Genomic DNA, 18,042 nt, shown 5'->3' with positions numbered 1-18,042 from the left:
TTGCCACCCAGCTGATTTTTTATGCAGCATTTACATTCCAGTGGTCCGGCAGCACTCATTGTTCTTCACAGACGAGAAAGCACCAGAAAAACAATGAATAGAGAATCATACCAGCGCAGAATTGTTAATGATGGATGAATATTGCTTGCAATTGTTTTGTTTTGTTTTTTTTCTCTCAAAATAATGAGAAAGGGTAACTCTCTCCCAAGCTTGACATTGAACTCTCTGCGTAAGATTGTGTTGAGTATCACACTGGATTCCCAATTTCCTGTTCTTCTGTGTCTGTCAAGACAGTTCTGCCATTTTAAAAGGTAGTGGCATGCACATATCTGCCCTACGTGGCTGCAGCTATGCCAGAAGAGAATGATACATATGAATAATAGGGTATAAAAATCAAAAGGGACTTGCCCGTACTGCACCTGCCCCCAGCATCTGTCAATCAAAGCAAATGTTGGTAATGTTATGAGGTGCTTGGCATTGATTATATCACTATGTTTTTTTTTTTTCCTTCTTCAGTCAGATGGCATGAGCCCAGGCAGTTCTCAGCCTAGCCTCAGACATACAGGACTGAAACCTGAATCCAGAATGAGTGGCATTCATAGCTTGTTGTTTATCAAAAAGCACATACCGCTTTTTCAACATGAAGGGTCAAATGGACAGCAGGTTCTAACAGCATCTATTTGGAGACTTCTGCCTGACATCCTGGGTTGCTTCAGCTCTTGAAACATGTTTGCCACATTTACTGACAGAGAGCAATATGTTGAATTAGCTTGAATGTACTTGAATTATTTGGGCTTCTAATCACTGTGATATTTGAGACCAGCTGCAGCGAAGCCACTTATCTTTATTAGTAAACCAGACAATTGATCAGGCGAGCTTTGGATCCTTTTTTGTGAAAACATGCAGATCAATGCAGCCGTGTCAATTGATCCTTAAGAGTCTGCGGAAGGCGGGGCTTTCGGCCGAGGGCCGTCATTGGGCAAGCAGTCTCACTTAAATGTTTCCACCTGCCAATCCTCCATTGATCCGAGCGCCGGAGTGGAACAGCGATGCTATTCTAGTTCGCCTTCCAGCTCTTTGGGGGCCACTCCTCTATGGGAAAACCAAAATAGGACATTGCAAGAGAGGAATTAATCACACCTTGTTTCCCCTGTCTGCAGGCTGCTGGAAGGCCCTACACAGGCAGGGAAAGTCATGTCTTCTTCCACGCTAAGCACCTGACCCGTATGCAGTGACGCAGCTGGGGCTAGCGGATAAAAATATTAAATGCAGGATGCACATCTTCAGTACCTCTGCAGAAGCCCTCATGAATCATTGTGAGTGCCAAATGGTACTGGCACACGGCCTCCCCAGCTCACAGCACACCTCGGTCCTCAGCACACAGTGCTGGGAGTACAGCGAAACACCAGCGGAGCAGAAGAGAGTGCGCAGAACTGAAAAGGGAGTGGTCCCTCTTCACAAAGCTACGTGTTTTTATCCAACAGCAAATATACAGGAGCTATGCAGCACCTCACCTTTTGTAGATGGTAATTGAAAGAAGCATTTTCTAAGGTGAAATTAATTGTACTGAAATTAATTTAGGACTCTCACCACCCACCCAACATTTTAAAAAAATCAATAAATAAAATATAGCTGCAAGCAGAAACTAAGGAAGCCAAGAAAAATTTGGTATCCTACTATATTTGGGTAAATGTATTTTGCGATCATATATCAAGCATGCATGGATTTGAAATCAACTCCGCACAAGAGACAGCAAACCCCTGGCTCTTCATTATTATTTTTTTATTATGTACTGGCAAAAATCTTGAACTTGACATAGGAGGCAGTTCACAGGGATGCGCATTACATGAACAGGTCCATTTACTAGCCCAGAAACCCATACTGTTTGCAATTCATGAACCTGACAGCTAAAAGCCACATTGTAAAAGTTGAAGAGAATCTTGATTTTTGTCATGTTTGCAGGTTTAGTGGAGCGTTCCATCATTCTGTTCCACACTAGATCTGCCTGGCAAACCAACAATATAATAAGTGGGATAAGACAAATGACTGACTGTCTAAATGTATATAAGTTACACATTTTGGTTTCACTGAGTGTGTGACATGTTTATTTAGTTTTACATATAGTGATACAGAAATGTTATCTACTGCACAATATATTACCCTTACCAGCACAGATAATGCCATTCTGCTGAATGATGTGACAATTGCTGTGCTTGCATGGGACACTTGTGCAATTGTTTTGCAAATGGGATTTTTTTTTCATGAAAACACAGGTAAATGCCATATGATGACATTTATATCTTGATGTTCTCACAGTCTATTGAGTAAATACTTAAAAGTTTCTTGCCCATACAAACTCACCAAAATACAGTTTAGAGTGGTTAATTTGCTTCATTCACATCCTAAAACTAAATTGATACAAATTAAAAACCATTAAACATGTTTGGCATTTCTGTTTACATGGGTTACATATTTTCAGTTTCAGCCCTTTCAAATTTTGTTTATTATTTGTTTATTAGATTGCACATCTAGTCATCTACACAAAAAAACAAAAACACACAAAATGTTCTCATTAATAAAGTTGATATGGTGAATAAAACAGAGGATGATATGATAACTAGCTTTGATTGATATAAACAGCATTTTAGAAAACCTAACTTGAAACAAATAAAACCAGAAACATGATTTTAGACCTAATGGTGGGCATTATGAGTCGTTTGGCAAAGTTGTCCATAATGAATGGGAATTTGTTTGGACCATCAGAATTGAGCCCTGAATTTCATGTAGACCTTTTATCTGGCCTGAAACAAGCCTGTTTCCAATGTGTTGCCATGGTGCAATGTGCTGTCTGCTCCAGAGGGTGGCTACAGCACTAGGTTGTGCTTCAGTTTCAAAACAGTGGACAGGAGAGCAGTTTAAAAACAGAACAACAACCGAGTATGGAGGCAAACAATTCAACTGCAGCTGGGAGGGAGAAAGTGTCTTGAAAAAACAAGAGCCACATTTTTGCTAAACTATCTTCTTGAAACATAATAACCTCAGTTGTCAAAATTAAGGTATCGTTCTCAGTCCATAGTTTTTTTTTTGTTTTTGTTTATGTTTTGTTTTTTTACCAGAGAAAACAAAACAAAGCTACCGCTAATGAGGGAGCTGTGGATTTCATATGAAATGTCAGTGCATTTCAACAGGATGGTGAGTCAACCCCCCACCAGCCCTCCTCCCCCCTCCGCAGCCTCTCTGAGACCGTAAGCATGGCGGAAACCCGCTGACACAACGCTTTATGACCCTGCTGACTCTTCGAATGTTCTAGAACATTCTCCACACATCCCAGCTGTGCTCATAACCAGTAACACTGAAACCTCTGTACGGAAGTGCTACCGTACCACAGTTAGTACCATGTCCTCGAAAAAAAAATGTGTCCTGCCCCTCACCTGCTTTAAAATTTTACCGAATGTCACACCATTATGATTACATTGGAAGAATATTACAGTAATGTTGTGAGATAAATGTGTGTTTTCTGGATTTAGGTACTGGTCTGATTTTACCAATGACTCACCCAGAACTTTTTCAACCATTTCCATGGTCATTAGTCTCCCACTCTACTTCAATGAAGAAAATTTGTGTATTATTTATCATGTATTTATTTGTGTATTATATTTATATTTATGTTAAATGCAATACAGTGTAAAAGAATAAATGATTAGCTAAACCCAGTGTCTTAAAATTGTTCTCCCATATTAACACGATTCATGAATAAACATGAACCAATTTACAACAAATCAATATATTGATTAGCTAATTAGTTTTATTTACTCTTAGCTTTGTTCCATGTTTCTTTTGCCTCTCAGAATTCTATGCAGTGACATTTTCCCTGTCTTTCACAATGGTCAAGGGTCAGAGGCTGGCTATGAGATCCTCATGCTTCATTTGACATTACTGACAACTTCCCATTATCAAGGCAGTTGCTAGCAGCCTTCCACCTAACTCCAGCCCCAACCCCCGCCAAGCAAGTTCCCCCCTCCCCAATATGTTTCCCTGTAATTTATATTATTTATTAGTACCAGGATATCATAAGAATATTGGGTATACGTCACTGAAACAACCCTTATTTCATATTGTATGTACAAGCCGGTTTGTCTGTGAGAGCAGGTGAGGTTACATTACAAAACAATGCAGTAAGCAGGGGTGAACAGTAAGATACTGGGCTGAGCAATGCTTTACTGTGGCAGGGGAATGTCATGAAAAAGATATCACAAATGTGGGCCAGGTCAAATGTGGCGTAGGTCAATTAATTGCACACAATCATATTCAACAGAATATTTAAAAAATATTCCCCTTATCCATGAGGGGGAGAAAATATACAAAATTACTATGACGATTACAGTGGATGAGCAGCTACTTGATTACAATGAATGCTAAATAGATACATTTTTAAAAGGAAGGACAAAGACTGGTACAAAGGTCTAGAATACTGGTCTGTCTCTAAACGGAAGGTAAAACATCTCTTGTACACAACAGAGGGAAAAACAGTCAAGGAGAACAATCAGTGAGTCACCGAATGATGTCAGTAGTGTTCTGGACTAGGTCAGTAGTGTCCTAAAGAGAAAAGATACGAAGGCTCAAACACACATTCACGAATATACAGTGAAATAAAAACTCTGCGACTGTCTCCAACTGAACACTGAAGGGCCAGCCCTGGCCAGAATGAAAATAACACACAACTGAGTAGCGAAGCCTACAGCAGTGCATTATGGTCTTCAGGTAGATATATGTCAGTCACTTTGATTGCTCTCCTCGGCTTCTACTAAAAGTCAATCACAGTGATTTGGCATAATCACCATGGACCATAGAGGTCAATTAATCCATCATGGACTGAAACAACTGGGCGATTTTTTTTCTTGGAGTATTTCTGCAACCCCCTGACTTTGGCAACCTTGTTGTGAGGTTCTGTCGGCAGACCTTCCCCTATGCTCTGCAGGTAAAATAGATTTGTGCAAAGTGCTACATTTTCATGATACTCAGATTAAGTTTGGTTGCTTTCATGTGAATTTGGCTGCTTGCATGCCATTCAATCACCCTGGAGCCTCAGAGAAGCCAGTTTCCGCCATTGCAAAGCTGCTGTTGTCTCACATTTTATTATGATGAGAGTCAAAGTCAGATCTTCAGCAATACTGGTTGAGGGGGTGTGCCATTTTCCCGCCTCCTTCAACTGCATGAATGTACTAAGAGATCTGTAACATCTTAATCACCATTAGGACTAGTGATAAGAGCTTAATGAAGGAATTAAAGATTAGACTCATTCTGAGTTAATTCTCAAATTTCCATATAGTATTCCAGTTTTCACAATCTGGGACAGCTTTCACATCTGACTTTAGTGCAGCAGTCAATATTCTTTCAAAGCCAGCCATGTTCAGTTTCCAAGGTATGGATGGTTCAATTTGTTTATGCAAGTGCACTACATTACACACAGAATGATGTTAAATGGCTACTGTAGATTCTTGATTTTCACAGGAAGAGACACACATATAGCCAGGTCTGACCGACTTTCTGAGGGAGAGAAGCCGCCATTAAAAAAAAAATAAAAAAACTGCTCAGAATAGAAAGGTCAGCCCACTGCTTACAGAATGTGTTCTAACTCTGCCCCCAGGGCACCTCCCCACATCTCTGTCATGCTGTTCCTTTCTTCATGGGTTACAGCATGGACGCTTTGAGGAGCCAGCTGGTTGCAGGAAAAATCCTTTAAATATTAATTGCCAACGCATGCAATCTCCAAACTGGTGGAAAAGGAAATTAAAGATTTTTAACAGGGGGTGAGGGCTGGCACACAGTCACCCAGTCAAGCCTGAAAGCAAATAAAGAACAATAAAATACAAAGCATTACATGCTCTATTTGCACACCTGCACATGACCATATGGTTAGAGGAATGCCCAAAAACAGGGTGGAGAATCCCTACGGGGGGGGTCTGTTCCACACATATCTTAGTGGTGAAGGTCATTTCAGGAAGTGCACTTTTTTAAGCTTAAATAAGTTCCTAATTGTAGAATAACTCTATGGTCAGCAGTTCCTCATTGACTGAATTTGCACATCCACATTCTGAAAACAGTTAATTTCAAGTGCCAGTTCTTTCCCAGAGAATCTGACTGTTGTGGCACAAAGAAAATCTAATTGAACTCCACAGGCATTATTACCCCTGACATTTTTCACAGTTTTCTTCTAACTGTCACAATGGTAAAATATTTTGGTGAGTTGTGACTCTGCAAGATTATTGTAGTGCCTCTGTACATTTGCTGTTGTTTTTGTTTATGACGTTGTTTCTGTATCACTATGAGTAAAAACGCCAATCGATTGGATTAGTCCTCAAGCTGCCAATCACCAAATGAGTTATTTTTTCTTGCTACAAAGGTGCCTATAAAATTCAACTGAAGAATGTTAAAGAATAAACTGTAAAACCACCGGTCACACTCCTATATGCATATTCCCATATACATTATCACATCAACATGATTTGCTGCATAGATTATAAACAACAGGATTATAAGCACTCAAAAAAGGAAAATACCAAGAAGTTCTGTGTCATATTTATAGATATGGATTATCTGATTTTCTGAACTTCCGGGGGAAAACGAACTGACACTACGCAACATCATATTCATAAGAAGCAGTGAAATAGAAAATTGCCTCTAATCATCGCTGCATGACTATGTTTGCCCATCTGCAGCGAACAGAACATTTCTCCAAAGGCAAGATGCAGCAAATCAAGCAAATGGACTGTGTTTTTGTATGCAGGGAAGAAACATTATGAGACAAAAAGAAATCACCTTTGTCATCTTCAAAAGACACACAATACTCCGAAGGTTTTGTTGTGCCGTTATTTGCATCCTCTGTATTTCTGCTCGCCCCATTCCTTCCCCCAAAATGCACGCCAACAACAGCAAATTGTAATAACCATTTACCGGTTAATGATGGTGAGTGGAAAGTAAATAATTGTCTTATTCCTGATTCCCCTCTGGTAGCCAGTATAGGCCTTTGCTAATCAGTTTATTATAGGCAGCATACACCATGGGACCTTGCTCTAATGAGCTACTGAAGTGCTGCTCATTTACTCTTACGTGTCAATATCAAGGATTCATTTCAGTAAAAGATTCAAATCCCACACTGAGATTACCTGCATGGCTTGGGTTGGGGGATAAAAGGATTTATACATTACAGCTACAAAGTATGTGTTTTCATGTACATGTGTGTGTGCGTGTGCATATGTGTGTTCATAGTGTGTGTAACTGTGTGTGGGTGTGCATGTGTGTTTTCACACAGCTCTACCATGTGACTTTATCTGTATTAGGGCATGTTCCCGTTCCATTAAATTTCCTGATGGGACAGAATATTTGCAATCTTTGTACTCATCAGGACATCAGAAAATTGTGGTGCTTTTCACAAAATAATTCCACACTGCTCTCTGCCTCTAGCCTGTCCCTTATCAGACATTTACTGGCCGCTGCTACCTGGGCCTTCAGTGATACAGTGAACCTGTGGTTTAAAAGTTAATAGCATTCAGGGTCGCTTGGCGAGCGATGGGTCTTAGGAGGATTTAGCCTTTGTGGTTGTCTCTGCAGGAGAAGAATAGTGTCCATTGTGGAGGCCGCAGCACATTAAGACATCTTTCTTTCTCCTCCTTTTTTGTGAAGCATTTGAAATGGTTTGTGATCCAGTATGGGAAAAAAAATAAATAAACAAATAGCACCTGTCTTTCCCATTAGCCGATTGCGGTGTGACTGATGAACTCCATTATGAATTCTTCTCCAGTCACACTCTTCTGGGCCTCGTCCTGTAAAAGACACAGCTGGGCTTCTCTCTTTCGCTGTCGCTGTTGGTTGGGAAATTTTCCCGCGAACGGATGCGTCAGACCGAGGCTGCAGATGTCACTCTGCCTCCCGGAGGAGAATATATCAGATACAATTTGTCCGCGGCTCTCCTGTTTGCATTAAACGCACCAAGTGCACCGCGGCACTGTCTGGTCCGGGCTGTCTGTCGGCATGCTTTCAGACCCGCGCGGCCTGGGTTATCGCCGCCTGCGAGGGCTTTATCAAAGGCTTTAACTCGCAAACGTGCTCGCGTCGGTCCGAGCCCCGTAACCCCTGCAGGCTTGCTTCTGAAACGGTACCTGCAAGTCTTTTTAAAAGATAATGCTGGAGGTAGATGACTCACTTTACGGAGGAGAGGCGGAGTGAGACAGGCGTTCCTGCCCACCTTCCTCCCCCACACGCTGCCTGAACACATCTCCTCGCTGGCCCGTTGCCTTGTCAGCCCGCATGTTGTCTGAGTACCGGAGCAGTCAGCAAGGAGCTGGGGAAAAACACGTTTTGAAAGTTTGTTCGGGCAGCAGGAGAGACTGATTGTGTGACACAGGGACGACACTGTCACTATGGTGATGTCTCCCAGGTCCAAAGAGCGAGCATCTCGGCTGGTGATGACAGAAGCGGGGCATGCAGCCTGCCGACTCAGCATCTCCTGCCGAGAAGGGGGGGGAGGGGAGGCGGGGGGTTGGGGGGTGCCATCAGGTAAAATGATTAGAAAGGCTAGTGCAAGCTAACCTTTTTGATGCTAGATGAAACTGTCATGAGTGATGTACAGGGCAGATTTAAATCAGGCTCCTGCTCTTTAAAAAGCCTGCTGTAGCTCCTGTTATGGAAAAAGGAAAGAAAGAATGAGAGAGCGGCCTGTTTACCAATGTGTTCACCAAAACTTTGGCCCCTGTACACACACGTAAGTAGAGATATGCACATGCACATAGGCGCACGTTTGCTTGTACTCACGCGCACACGTAAAATCTAGCCCAAATGATAATACCCACCTCATTTCATCCAACAACTCCAAGGTGTGAACCAGGACTTCTTAAGGATTTTATTTTGTCTGACACAGTATAAATATTCCCAGCACTGCTGTGACTCTACTGTCCTGTTCAGCATGTACAATCCCATTCCTAAAAATAGGTTTTTACTGCATTCCATGCTGTACAGTTATATACATGTATACAGGCAGCACTTCAGTGTGTTACAGTTATCTGGTACTTAGGTCAGTTTTATTTCCAGATATAACATTTGTAGCTACCACTAAGCTACACCACTACACCATAAACCCAAGAAGAGTGGATGTCAGTTAAAATGTACTTTTTAAAGTTGTACTTACATAACATAAATACTTAATAGTTCACAGTAAATAGTTAAACACTTCAAGTAAATAGCAAATACAATCTGGCAAATATGACTGGTGTAATATTATGGTACACACACTACTAGGAGTTTCTGTTCACGGAAGCATGCACAGTACTTTAAGAGAAAGAAGTTTTCATTTTCAGACATCCAACTGCTTGTTTTGGATCTTATTGCAACAAAACAAAAAGACATTAGGGCAAGATATTTTAAAAAGTGATATATAATGTATACACATTACACCAAATGATGAAGAATTAGACAGAGAAAATGATCAATCATACACTCTAATATCTCTCTACCTGAGTTTTAATATATTTGTAGCTTTATTCTGTCTGATTTTAGGCTATCATTAAAAAGGTTCACTTCCTATCAGAATCTCAGTGGTAGGCCTCATAGACCTCTTAGCTGGAAGAGGGTAAAGCTACGGAAAGCATATAAGCCCAGCAACATTTTTATTAAGGTATTTTAATCTAGACATCTATACAAGATCACACATAGGAGCTGCTTATTAATTTGCCATTTGGCACTCAGTATGTTGAAAATGTTGTGCACTGAGACACCCAAAACACACACACACACACACACACATATGTTGCATGCTACATCCTAAACAAACCAATCAACATGTTTTCCCCTTTAAACCCTGAGGCATGGGATGAAATCTGTGACTAAAGGAATATCCCCCGGACTCCTGGTTTGTATACAAAACTGTCGCCTAAAGGATTGCAGGTCCAGAGGAGATTAGGCTGTGGCTTTAATTGCAACTGAGAATTGATTGCAGATTAAGGAAGACCAGAAGTGTTTGCCCCACTTGGATCAGATCCACACCAGTGCAAGCATAGTAAAGACTGCCTACATTATGCACAGAGACAGAATAGTTGGAGTGGCTCTTGCCACGGATGTGAAAGCAGTTAGCAAATGTACTTTGACAAACATTCGTTGACGTTCAAAATTATGGAGCAGCTGTTGCCATTTTTAAAATGTAAGGCACTGTGCTCTGCGCATTTGTCCCTTCCTCTTCGAGTGATTCATATAATGGCAGACCTTACACATGCTACACTACAGTGGTCTTTCCTGTGTGAACTTTTAGCCAGGCCAAAGAAGCAAAAGAAACGAGGAGAAAAGTGGGTCACTCCATATCCCCGGTGGAATTCAATCCATTTAAAGTCATGTGGGGACAAGCTTTCCCTTCGCTGGCTTACCTTGTCAAACTGACTGCCTCTGATCTCTTCAAGTATGTTTCTGCTGTCTCCCGCTTTCGAAAATACAATGTCCACTGTCTTTAAACCACTCCGCTGTTGCCCATTCAGACATTCTCTTACACATGTCCTCCAAACACCAGTCCACCCCACCCCTGTCATACTAGCCCCCACCTTGCCTCCTTCAAGAACATTCTGTTCAATCTCCTTATCCATCCCTGCTCTACCCTGACCCCTTCAAATTGACTCTACAACATATGCTTAAGCTCTAACCTGCATACACATATTTCAGTTATCTTATAGACTTTCAAGTATCAGTGTGTAGCACTGTAGCAGCTATGAAAGGTGGACCATGACCAAGTACATTTACAAAAACTTGACAATTTTTAATTGTCTTACAATGAAAATTGTATACAGCATACAGTATATTGCCAGATAAACTAGGATTATGGAGAGCAATTTTTATTCACCCGTTCATACAAGGGATTGCCCAATTTCAGCCTGGAAAGTCGCAGGGTATGCTGAATCACTCAGTTCTTGATGGATTAGATAAAGCAATTAACTCATCTTACCTGGTATCTTCAGTCTAAATGGGGTGCGGTTTTTAAGGTGAAAGAAAAAACCAACAGGTTGGACACCGCTGTCTGTGCCATTTCTTCAACCTGCTAATCCAGTTTCCTCTACAGCCATCAATAAAATCAGCATGTACCTCCAATTATTCAGGTCAGCTGTTTCATCCACCCGCTTACTCTCCTTAACCATTCTGTTCTTTTTCTATTTTCCTTCCCCATTTTGTCATTGATATTCAGATGTGAAGAAGGGTGGTGAATAACCTTGTTTATGATCCCAAATAGCATTTAATGTTCTGGATGCAATGTATGAACTGAATATATACTGACTGATTATCTACTCATAGGTAGGAGTGGGTTAGCCAGTACTCTGAGTATTTGTGTACAAGCAGATGTTATTTATTTGAGCATGTTTTAGCACTGGTATTTTGTTTTTAGGCATATTTGCATACAGACCTGCATATGAGTTACTGCCGTGAAAATTTATTCATGCGTGGAAGCATTCACAAGGGCAAAATTGTATTTCCTTGTGAATATATAAAAAGTGTGAATAAATATGTCAGTACTATATATTTGTATGTACTGTACTGTATGAAACTATGATTACTATTGTTATTTTAAGAAGTTGTGACTATTTATGTGGGTATGTGCATATGTGTATTCATGTTTGCATCTGCTTGTGTGTGTGCGTATGTACATGCAAGTGAGTGTTTGTATGTTTGTTTGTGTGTGTGCATGTGCGTGTGTGTGGATGGTGCTATTGTGTGTGGGTGTGAATTTTTGTGTGGCTATGTCTGTTCAAACGTGTGTCTACATTCATGTTGTGTGCGTGTCTGCATGTGCGCAAGTGTGTGCGCAGATGCATGCTAGTGTGTGTGTGCTTATGTGTGTGTGTGTGTGTGGGTGCATTTGTGTTTGTGTATGTGTGTGCATGTGTGGGCTTATAAGTGTGTCTGTGTGTGTGCATGTGTGTGTGTGTGCGCTTCTGCGTGTGTGCGTGTGTGTGTGCGAGTGTGTGTGTGCGTATGTGTGTGTCTCACTGTACCACATCTTGCAGGACAGCACATTGAGCAGCACACTGACCCGTAGCGGGGATGGGCGTCAGATGGGTAATGAAGATGAATGTGGAGATGGTAGAGAAGGGAGGAAATCAATGGCATGAAGATGATTCCTTACCCTGCGTGTGGCATGCATGCATGTGTGTGTGTGTGTGTGCATGTGCTTCTGTGTGTGTGTGTTTGTGTGTGTGTGTGTGTGTGCATGTGCCTGACCCAGCCAAAGGGCAACACAGTGGTCCTCTGTCCTCTCTTTCTCAAAACACCACTCTCTTGTGTCAGAGTCTGCAAATTAGCCTTCACTGCGCGTATAAAAAATTCTGACTACCTGGACCTCATTAATAGGCTATTTACCAAGTTATTATTCGAACAGCAGCCACCCTCTCCTTGTGATGAATTGCACGTCTATTCATGACAGGTAAACAGTCATATTAAAATGCTGTTTGCAAATCTGTGGCTGCTGGTTGATAAGCTTGTTTAGAATGCATGCACTGCATGAAGAATCATATGCAAACCCCTGAACCAATGTGTTTCTTTTTCTACAGAGCTGAAACGACCCTGAATTTTCACCCATCAAAATTGCTAAAGCTCGGGAGGTTTCGTGCCCCACAGCAACCTGTTCACGAGGGCTACAACCAGTGAGCAGAGTGAAGCAATAGATTTTGAGGATGTGGTTGAGCAAATGATGTTATCACCAAGGCATATGCAGGGTAATCGCGTATGTCTCCCACGAGACCAATGTGATCTTCTCGCGAAGTGCGTGCGTTGAGCTCAATCACAGCACCCCTGATTGATGCGGACGTAACGCGGAAGCAGCATAATTGCTGCTGTTGTGGTAAGAGTTTGACAATTAGCCTTACACTTCAGTTCAGCTCAAGTCCGTGGTCGGCTGAACTATTTTAAGGGAGGTGGTTGAGGAAAAATCCCTGCAGAAGCAGACACGCAAATAAAAAGATGATCTACCAGCTCATTGTACCTTAATCAGACTCAGCAAGTCCCGAGTGGTCTTCTCAACTGTGACATTTCTGTCCCCTTTCACAGTATGTGTGTGTGTGTGTGTGTGTGTGTGTGTGTGTGCTTGTGTGTGTGTGTTTGTGTGTGTTTGTGTGTGTGTGTGCGTGTGTGTGTGTATGTGTGTGTGTTTGCGTGTGTTTGTGTGTGTGTGTGTGTGTGTGTATGTGTGTGCTTGTGTGTGTGTGTGTTTGTGTGTACAGCCTCTTCATGGCAAGGGAAGGCAACAGGTTGGACATTTCCAGCACGCCAGAAAGCTAACCATGCTTTGTAAACAGCTTGTTTCTCCATCAACCAGGTCACGTAAAACAGAGGTGGCTTTATTACTGTGCCGAACCAGTCTCCAAGGCCAGCATCTCTAATTATCTATGTGGTGATAGGGCACAAACTAACTGATAAAATCAGGGGGAAAAAAAACCTTTTTCACAAGGATGGAAACAATTCCACCTCGGAAATCGAGTAATCTAGTGTTAAAAGAAATATTTAAATCACCTGTGACAAGCTACCTACTTCAGATAAGGTGGTTAAATTAAATTGCCAGTAGATGGGCCATGGGTTCCACGCGCTGCAGGAATCTTGAGTGTAACTTCTATGGTGGTCTGCAATACGCAAACCTCTTTTTCTGGCTTTGTCAGGCACAGCTTATTTTCCCATGGTCTGCTTGTCATGGGAAAATAAGCTGTCAACAACAAATTTCTTTGGTATTCACACAACATTTTATTTCTCTTTCAAGCTTTTATTGGATTGTTTGTCTTTTTGCTATTACTAATGTATTATGGTTGTTGAATGCTTAAAATGGTGTATGTTGGCTGCACAAACTAAATGTCCAACTCTATAGCTAATGAAGCACCTAAAGTGTGGAATACAAACTTCAAAAATGATTTGGGTTCACAGTGGGGAAATAGGAGAGCCCGTTGCTCAAGTAGCCAACATTATCTGATATATTAATTATGGTATGTAGACAGTAATTAGAGAAATTCACCTCTTCAGACAAAACAGCAAAATCCAAAGAATCCGTGCTGGAAATGATTATGTATGTCCAGAGCTTATGCATGGTGTAAATGTCCACTGGGTTCAAAATTTCACTGAATTCCATCTTCTTACTGATTATCTAACCGATTTAACATGTTTTGAAATGTGTAATGTTTTTAATGGATGTTTTATGTCTGATTTTATCTGGTGTAATACATTGCATGGTAGAAAAAAAGCAGCTTTTGGACCACAAATCCCATCTACAGTGCATTTCAGTCTCAATGTGCAAAAGGGGCTTTAGGAAATGAAAGAAGCAAGGCTGCTGTTTAAGTAATGTATCTTTTACTCAGTGTAGCCCACATGTCATTGTACTATCACAATTTAACATTTCTGTTTTTATACACTACACTCTGATAGGCTGTGAGCAAACCTGATTGAATTTGTTGCTCTGTGGTTGAACAATGAAGAGAAATGCATTCTGGGAAATTGTGGAAGCACAACGACCCCCCCCCCCCCCCTTACTTGTTTCACCTTGACAAGCTCTTGAGAAACAGCTTTCGATAGGGAGGGGTGGGGGATTCAGTTCTGGGAGGCAGAAAAATCTCCTTATTTGTCAACCCAGCAGCCAGTAAATGTTCCCAGAGTAACAGCAGAATGTAAATCAGTAAATAACTAAGTAATGGGATTTGACCGTCTTGTCATTTCCAGTCGGGCACAGGCTATCTCCAAGGATATTAGCAGATAAATCTGAATGGCTTCCATCTGATGTGGTGCACAATAGTTATTGATCAGCTCCCCCCCACCCCCCCAACCCACTACACCCCCACCCCTCACCACTCACCCTCCCCTAACATGAAGTGAGAGGAGCTGAGTTTATTAATTAGGGATTGACATCCAATTCTCTCCTCTTATTCAAAGAGACAGGGAGAGGAATTCTGATGAAGTCTGTCCCCCTCTGCAAGTCTCCCAGCCTGTGATGAAGCTAGCAAAACAGCTGTTCACCCTACCATCTGCCCAGAACCTTTCTTCGACCAAATAGCAACACATATTGCCATATTACATTCCACAATACTGAATTTTAAAATCTTCAATCTCTGTCCTTTAGTGTTTATCAAAGAATATTGCATGATATGTACCTGTTGATATCTATCCCACAAAATGCTAAAGCAATAGTAGCTGTGGAAATGTTGGATAAATAACCCCCTTTTTAATGTGAGATGTTTTGTAACGGATGTTTTGTAACTGACCTTGAATTCCTCCAGGCCAACAACACTTATATCTAAATTGTCCCTTATGTACTGTACATAAATCAAAATATTTACATCTACAATGTGCACCCAACGTACTCTGTTTGGCCTTTGGAGGTGAGCGTTGGTCAGAGGAACGGTGAAATGTTGCCCGCTGCTAGTTTGCAGTAGGTTCAGTGTTTCCAGTGGGCATCCTGTCAGCATTGCCTTCAGCCAATCAGCCAAGTTCAGAGGAGAATTCTGTTTCTGAGAGACCCACTCACAATTTCTGATGGATCCATTCACTGCTCACCAAACTTTATTTAAAATGGAATTTAAAAAAACAAGTCCCAACTTTTTTTTTTTTTTAATTGATTGGGATCTTCTATGGATCTCGCCCTGAAACACGATCCCCACACGAGGTGCCACACCTTCTCTCCTCTGCTTCCCTTGCCCCCACCCCCACCCCCACCCCCTTCAGCGTGAGGCCTGTCTGCTCTAATGAACATAAAAACATCTTTATTGCCTTTTCCACCAGCGTCTCTTTCTCCTAAACTTCGCTCTAATGGGATATGGGGACCTTCCATTGATTGGGTTAATAGAGAATAAAATTGCCTCTTAACTGTACCTCAGCCAGGCTCTGGGGCTAATCCTGGCCCGGCGAGGACTGGCAGGGAGAGACAGCCTCTCGCGAGCGACGATACGGATCTGATCCCCGCGCAATTTCATGCCTACTTTGCCCCTCTTCTCCTCTCCACAACGTCAATTACCCTCATAAAACAAATCCTGCGCAACTCTCAATCCATACTGGATTCCTCTGGGGAAGTGGGCAGGGGAGTGGAGGGAGGGGGCCAAGGAAAGCAGGCCCTTACTTTATGGCCCTTTACGTACGATGATCTATAAAGTTGCGGCTCAGCTGACATTTAATCTATACGTGGCAAAATGTGTACAGTGTGCATCTAATTTAAAAATTCTCTCATTTTACTGCTCTTCAAACCAGATTAAGAAGTCGCTCTGCAAAAAGATGATTCATGGTGGGTTTACCGAGCTCACAAAATGTTGACATTTCTGTTGTCGTGAAAAAAGATGTAACTTTATACCAAACTTTATTTAAAATGGAATTAAAAAAAGAAGTCCCAACTTTTACAAAAATATTGTCCTCTATGAATTTTAATGCATGCCGTACCATAATAAAGCTATAAATTCCCTGAAATCCAAAGCTTTTTTATTTTTACCAGACCCTGGAGAGCCAGCCTGTACATTAAGTCTTTTGAAACTGGGGTGTATGTATTTGATACAGATTAGACAGTCCTATTAAATTTCAAGCTGGCTGTACCAGCTTCTCCAAGAGGATCATCTCTCTATCACCCTTTGACCCCTGACCTCTGGCCTTTAGGGCTAATCCTAGGTTAATGACTTGATGATATCATGCTGATGGTTACATTACACTCAGCAGACCTGCACAGATCCCAGGTTCACTAGTGTATCTGAGGTTATTATTTCACGACACCCCATGTACGCAAGCCCCATGAAAATGGCAGCCAAATACCCTTGTGGAAAAAGTAATACCTTTAAAAGGCACAGAGGATTGATTTCTGAAAGCATTACAATCAGGGGAGAGTGACCCACTAAGAATGTTTTACTTAGCTTCACAAGAGCCATTTACATGTATACTTAATAGGTCCAACCAAGGACTTTACCAGGGTTTAATGTTCACAAAGCTTTTTACAAGACTTTGAAAAGATATACACAAGAATAGCATATCTGTGTTTTTTTGCAATGTAGAAACCTTTGTGCCATTGAAGTAACACTTATTTTCAGCAGAAATATTGTAAATACGTTCTTCCAGACAATTTATATGTTCATTCATTACACAATATATTTGAAAATGCCTTTTGAAGCATCAAATGTACGGACAGCACATTGAGCAAATACGTTTATGCGTCTGATGCTTTCCCCACACGATTCAGGAGGAGTGACGGTCTGAGCCACGTCAGCTCTCCTTACGTGTGCGGGTTCAGAACTGCGCTCCCCCCTGTTTATGCCTTCCTTAATCTCCACTCTTCAGGCTAAATTCGTATCGATGTATAAGTGGGATGAAATGTCCCTCCGTTCATTTCATATTCTCCATTATAATAACCCTCCGTCGCCATTGCTTACGTTCCAGCTGTCTCGGATCTATCAGCATTCAGGGCCCAGTCCATGCTTCCATTTTCCTGGAGAAAATGATACACTTTATCTAGTTATTCATGCATTTCAGAGACGCTTCCCGTGGTCCACAAAGGAGTCAGCAAAGTTGTCTGGAGAAGATGAAAACAAAATGGCAAACACATTCAGACAGAATTTGGGTAGAAGGTGTGAAGTGTATACATTAGGAGGGTACAGGGATATTCTCATTTAGATTAATAATAACTGGAAATATGTTTTCCTGTACCCTCTGATGCTGAACAGTTAACAGGTTCAGCAATCTGTGTCAGAGTAAATCAAGAATCCACCCCTCTGCTCAGATATATTGAACTGATATATGTCCAATGTATGTCTTAGAGAGGAAAGGAGTGAAGAAGAAAATATAACACAATATTTAAAATGGATTGCATTTGGACAGGGAATATTCTTTAAAATGTAAAATGCCAAGGTGTAGAAATGATCAGAACAGGCCTGCGCACCCATAAGCTTTTTTTTCTTTTCCAAAAAATGAAGAAATGGGTTTAATTTCTGCAGGCTCATCAGCACTGCAATATTGCAATAACCCCAATAGTTAATATTTTTAGTTCACATTTTCATGAGCTTCACCAACTAT

This window comes from Anguilla anguilla, chromosome 11 (assembly GCF_013347855.1).
Source record: "Anguilla anguilla isolate fAngAng1 chromosome 11, fAngAng1.pri, whole genome shotgun sequence".
Taxonomy (NCBI): domain Eukaryota; kingdom Metazoa; phylum Chordata; class Actinopteri; order Anguilliformes; family Anguillidae; genus Anguilla; species Anguilla anguilla.
This window is presented reverse-complemented; position numbering follows the sequence as displayed.